Raw genomic sequence first — 6,487 nt, forward strand, 5'->3', positions numbered from 1 at the left:
GATAGGTAAATGCTACTGCAGGCTTTGGTGAGGTGAAAGGTCCTTGTTTCCCTAGAGGATTGACACATTGCAACAGCTTCATCTGATTAAAAGGGGATGTTGATCATTAGTTGACCGACGTTTCTTTCTTTCTTCCCTCCTCCTCCCTGACTTTTGGCAATCATTCAAAGTGTTCCCAGATGCCCATGAGCCTGTTGGTTACCTGCAAATAAAACATATCTTTATACCAAGACATTAATGTTAATGAGTAATATCAAAAAGTGCCATTCCCAGACCTTTTCTTTCTTTTCTTTTTTCCCTCTTTTGGATGGGGAGGGGGGCCGGCAGCCAGAGCTGGTTGGCATTTTGATGGATTGAATGATGGAAGGGAAACATATGCTTTCCAGATTGAACGCCAAGCGTTTGCTAATTCAGAGTCCAGGTCCCTTCAAGCTGCAGCCAAATAAGAATAAATTGCGTAGTATTTGTTACCCACTGGGGATTAATTATTGTGGTTTAGGAGGTAAGTAGCTGCATCCCTGAAGGTTACCAGTTTTCTTCTTTAATGCATGGTTAAGAGCTCTGAGGGAGGAGGGGAAATGGCCGAGAGCAAGGAACACAAATATTTCTATCAAAGGAAGGCCGGACAACGGCAAATGAGGTCAAAATGCTCATCTGCAAAAATAATAGGCAGTTTTGCTAATTTGCGGTATTGCTTGTATGCTCCCTTCGGATGAAAATGAAGGAGCCCAGACAAGGCAACAGGAACATGGCTGTTTTCTTTGTTTGTTTTTAGTTAGTATGACAATTGACCTGTAGCTGGTACTGCCTTAGAAAGAAATAGTATTGTTCCCCAAAGGTCTCTTGTCAGCCTTGAGCTTACAAGCTTTAAGGAAGGAATCTTCCATCTGTCAGTAAGGACTGCATTCAAGACAGTATCCCCCTGGGCATTGCGATTTTGTGACGATGGTTTAAGGAAATTAGCTCAAGCCTGTGATAAAAATAAGTACTTAATCTGAGTTTGAAAACCGGCCATGGTTGTTGTTGTTGTGTGTTTCCCTGACTCATGTAAAGTTTTGACGGGAAACAGAGAAGCCGAGGTTACGAGAGCAGGGTAGGCAGTGATGTAGCAGAGGGGGATTCTTGGGAGGTGCATCATCGAGGAACAAAGATGTCATCTAATGGAGCGCATGAACTGAAGATGATATACATGACTGTGACGCACCTCACTTTATCCTCGTAAAGATAACCAGGTGAGGAAGGCAGGGTTCAGACAGTGAAGGACTCTTGAACTTCTCAGTTGAACAGGGATGTGAATCCAGGTCTCCGCAGCAAAACCCCAGCATGCTAACAGAGGCACTAGCTTTTGCCAGTTTAGGGCACAATCTTAGCTTCCCTACTTTGCCCCATCTGCAGCCCTGCCACGCAATGTGGCCATGGTAAAAACAGGGTAGGATTTTAGGGATCAATCCAGGCCAATAATTGCATCAAGCCTGGGCTGTTACATGGACTGGATCCAATGTTGTCTCACGAAAGTAGTGAGACCCAGCTCAGGATCTAGTGGATCACCAGCCAACTCATCCCAAACCTCCCTGCTCTTGAAATGTCCTGTGTTGTGCTGGTATGGCTTGTATGTGTGTGTAGATAGGTTTCTGTTAGAACTGATGCTGGGTGGGAGCTTACCTGCTTTGCATTTCAATCCATGCTGCAGAGCTTGAAAACTGAGGAAAATGTGCTGAAAGAAATCCGTTTCCGCTCAAATAGACAGGATGCTAACCACTGGCCAGGATGATGAATAGCAAGGCAATAGCCACATGAAAACAGCAACAATAATTGCTTGCTTTTTATACAAAGTGGATGGAATTGTAAGTTTGCATGCTCTGAAGAATAAAAGTGAGCCACTTGATTTCCCACTGAATTTAGTACATTTACATCCTTTCTCTCAACACTGAACTCAAGGCACTGTACAACCTCCCATCCAGGCACTGACCAGCCCAGCCCCCAGCCTGCTGCCTTTCAGCAAGATGGAACTGTATTAAATGATTAGACCAATGGTATTTAACACCGTATAACACTGGACGCGGGTGGCACTGTGGGTTAAACCACAGAGCCTAGTACTGTGAGTCCCATTTCTCACCTTTTGATGGGCCTTCTCTGCAGTGACTCCCAATCTGTTGAATGCTCTTCCCAGGAAAGTTTGCCTGGCGCCTTTATTATATACTTTTAGGCACCAGGCAAAAGCATTCCTTATTAACCAGGCCTTTGGGTGATCTGATTCCCTTTTAAAATGTGTTGGGGCTGAACATGGATTGAAAGCCAGATAAGCAAACTTAGTAGTGTCAGTTGAGTGCTGGTGGTTGCTAGGTTGCGGAGGTCCTTGTGACACGCCCTTCATTGTGACACCTCCCTCTGCTGGCTCCTTGGTCGCTGGGGCTCTAGAGGCATAGCAATCCCATTTGGTTTGATCATTCAGCGAGTGAGAGAGAAGTGGATGGAGATGTAAGTAGACTTTCTCATCAGCATCTGCATTCTGTACTGATAATGCTCCATGACAGTCTTAGTGAACATTTAAAATACGGAGGTCCTAAAGAACAGCAAGGGAAGTGGGTGGCGCTGTGGGTTAAACCACAGAGCCTAGGGCTTGCTGATCAGAAGGTTGGCAGTTCAAATCCCTGCAATGGGGTGAGCTCCCGTTGCTCGGTCCCTGCTCCTGCCAACCTAGCAGTTCGAAAGCACATCAAAGTGCAAGTAGATAAATAGGTACCGCTCCAGCGGGAAGGTAAACGGCATTTCCGTGTGCTGCTCTGATTCCCCAGAAGCGGCTTAGTCATGCTGGCCACATGACCCGGAAGTTGTATGCCGGCTCCCTCGGCCAATAAAGCGAGATGAGCGCCGCAACCCCAGAGTCGGTCACGACTGGACCTAATGGTCAGGGGTCCCTTCACCTTTACCTTTAACACATTGGACAAGTGGGGCCTGCAACAAAATGTGGCAGTGTGGAGTAGCACCCAGTCAGCATTCCAGTTGTTGCATTCCATCTGTCAGCAAACATCCCATGGAGCCACTGAGCAGATTCCAGAAGGCTGTTTTGGGGTCCCCCCCAGCCTTAGGGTATTTTCCCTAAAAAATTTTTTTGTACTTCTACCAACTTTGGGGTCCCTGCAAGTCTACTGTCTTCTTGTGTGTTGATGGTGCCATTTTGGGTAAATGCAAAATACTGACTGTTTGGCGGCACCCTTATGTTGTCAATATGTCACTTTAATGGTCAAGGATAGTAAAAAAATTATTAATAGGCTAGTAGAGGTTACTACTTGCTCTTCATCTGAAAATATATTTCCAGGTTACACAAAGAATTAAAGGTAGCTGTGCTGACTCCTAAAAAAGTCCAAAATCCAAAGTAGGGTAATACTTTTACTAGGCCAACTGAAGTGTCACAAATAAAAGCCAGCCAAAATTTCACAAAAATAAGGGTTTTCAAGGCACGTCTATTCGCCTACATGAAATGTGTTTATAAGCAGAGAAAAGAAACAATTTTTATTTCATACAATAAATGATGATGATGATGAATAAACGAACAAGTTACATGTGGGTCAGAGAGGCACAACCAAAGATCCTTGAACGAAGATAGAAAAAGTTTAAAGACAAAGAGGTGCATAAGATGAACCATTTTTTCCTTGTAATAACTGTTCAGGATTTCAAATGTTCTTATAATTAAACATAGAACCTCTGTATGTTGTATTATTTTTATATAATTTTGTATTATAATTATTAAAAGATACAAAATGCTGCACCATATATGGGGTGCTACCACTGAAAAGAACAACATAGAGGGTAAGTATTTATGTCTAAGCATTTTTACCTTTTCTTGGGTATATGGAACACAATTCTAGTGTCTATTCTTCAATAAAAGAAGATATGTTGCAATAAATCTTTAAATTTTCTTCCCTTTTTCCTGTGTTGGAAGCCGCCCAAAGAAACTGGGGCAACCCAGACAGATGGGCAGGGTATAGATAAAATTACTGCTATCAATAAGAAAATGCCAGTTGGTTCTGGAAGCTGGTTGCTATGCAACGTAGCCAGTATTCTTCAAAAAGTGAACTATCACACATAATAGTTTTGCATCCAGTTGTTTCTGCTCCACAAAAATGAGGTTGACTGGTGTGTGTGTGTGTATGTGTATGATGGGATTTGTAGTTCAATAACATCTGGAAAGTCATAAGTTTCCTGTCTCTGGGATAGAACATTATTGGAGCTGGATCAGAGTGTGTAGGACCAGAGCTTTTTTCCCAGCCAGAACTCACTGGAACTCAGTTCTGGCAAGCAAGTGGGTACTATTGCCATTTTAAGAGAACAAGGGAGGTGTTCAGGGTGAGTTAAAAAACCTTTTTTTCTAGAAAAATAGCACTGTGTAAGACCATCCCATACAGACTGAAATGCTCTTGAAGTGCACTTTTAACAGATAGCTGAATAATACTCAATTTCTCTATGGATATTAAAATCTTTCCTTGAACTCCCTAAAGGCTGATTATATTAAGGATGCAAATTCAGCAGCACTCACTCAAAGTCATCTTCAGGAAATGTTTTTTTTTAAAAAAGGACACAAATGTACTGGTCTCACAAAACAATCTTTCCAGACTGTAGACGGGATTTAAATTTAGGCATTGACTTTTTTTCTTTCCATTTTTAAAAATCAAATTGCAGGTGAACAGAGTTCATTGTTTCCACAAAAATAGCTTGGCCTATTATAAGAGCTATTGAAGCCCATTAACTCTTTCAGATCTTTATATTTTATAGGTAGGGCTGCAAATGGAATAGCAGGGCTTTATTTTTAATTATATAATGCTAGTCTTATTATCCAGCTGATTTATACCAGCTTAGAATACATCCGCTTTTGTTGTTATTATTAGTTTCTTGATCAATGGCTGTTAATAACTGGGATTCAAATTTCCATAAAAACCATAGCTTTTAAGTATAAATTATTTTGTTTTGCTAGGAGCCTGGTTTAAACATATTACATGGGACATAAATTTATATGCAATGGATTAATTACTGCTGTAAATTGTGGCCTAGAAAATAATATTCTAATTTCAGTTGGTTTGGCTGAATTGAGGAAAAACAAGAACTGGATGTACTGTATTTAAAGATACCATTGTGCAGCTTTCATAGCAAAGAAATGCAGTGTTGTTCAATGCAGTATATATTCTTTGCCTTCTATCCTGTTGTTCCACCAAAGCGTTTAAGTTCCTCCATATGGTCCGAGTTATGGAAAAATCTAGGTGCAAGGCTGCTCAGTCACCCAGCTCGTCGGGCAGAGCCTGCGGGTCCCTGTGGAATAAAGGAAGGAGTCCAGCCACCAACCGGAGCAAATAGCTGTAGACCAAAGTTTATTGAGCAACAGGTTCAAAGAGGAATTTTGAACCCTGAGGATGGGGTGACAATGACTTAAAACTTTCCTACCATATCCCAGAATACAGTTCGTACAGCATCATTGCTACATCACTGCTACATCACTGACATGTCACAAAAGGGGAGGGGTAGACAGAGGTTACACTAGCTTAACCTAGGCAAACATGTCCAGACAAGTCTTTGGTACAAGATTAGCATAAGCAGACATGTCAGGGCAAGACCCAGGTATAAGATTAGCATAGGCAAACACCTCTGAAGTCCCACCACCCAAAGTTCAATAGAACTTCCTTTGCATGTCTGGACCCCTTGGCAAGTCTGGTGATGGGATTAGGCTTTCCTTGGCAAACAATCAGCTCAGCAATTGTCACCTCTGGGCACTTCCTGGGGTAGGAGGTGTGTATACATGTCCTCACGCTTGGGGAGGTGGCAGGAAAAGAGTCATTTTTCCAAGGGCAAAATAGTTTTGAAATGGAGGAAACTGGCAAAGGAATTGATTTTATACGATTGTTAAAGCTAGGTAACTTCCCTGAGTTGTCAAGTCAAAAGGATACATTTATGCATAATATTTGTAACATTTAACAACTTTAAAGATGTGCCCCCCCTCCTGTAATTTCCGTAACAGTCCCCAAGGCAGTCTCCCATTCAGGCAGTTTAGAATTGTAGACAAGTTCTCTTCAGTAAGAGAACTTCATCCTGTACCTTTAAACTGTTGATGTTGTACCCAGCAGACTCAACATGCAACAATGCAAGGGGGATTTCCTGCATCTTCTCCCCACTGCAGCGCCCCCATGCATGCCAATAAGCTACTTATGAAGGTAAGGTAAGGTAAAGGGACCCCTGACCATTAGGTCCAGTCGTGGCCGACTCTGGGGTTGCAGCGCTCATCTCGCTTTATTGGCCGAGGGAGCCAGCGTACAGCTTCCGGGTCATGTGGCCAGCATGACTAAGCCGCTTCTGACGAACCAGAGCAGCGCACGGAAACACCGTTTACCTTCCCGCTGGAGCGGTACCTATTTATCTACTTGCACCTTGACGTGCTTTCGAACTGCTAGGTTGGCAGGAGCAGGGACCGAGCAATGGGAGCTCACCCCGTCGCGGGGAT

The 6,487-nt window shown here is 42.9% G+C and overlaps 1 long non-coding RNA gene across 1 annotated transcript; it reads right to left on the minus strand.

Annotated features, from left to right (window-relative positions):
• Nucleotides 1-753: 753 nt before the first annotated feature.
• Nucleotides 754-1,837, minus strand: LOC128410129 (uncharacterized). The gene is made up of 2 exons (XR_008329392.1): nucleotides 1,663-1,837; nucleotides 754-970 (listed from the first exon to the last, which is right to left on the minus strand). It is a non-coding gene; the product is annotated as an uncharacterized LOC128410129 (long non-coding RNA).
• Nucleotides 1,838-6,487: the final 4,650 nt, after the last annotated feature.

The sequence above is a fragment of the Podarcis raffonei genome, chromosome 3 (genome assembly GCF_027172205.1).
Source record: "Podarcis raffonei isolate rPodRaf1 chromosome 3, rPodRaf1.pri, whole genome shotgun sequence".
NCBI lineage: Eukaryota > Metazoa > Chordata > Lepidosauria > Squamata > Lacertidae > Podarcis > Podarcis raffonei.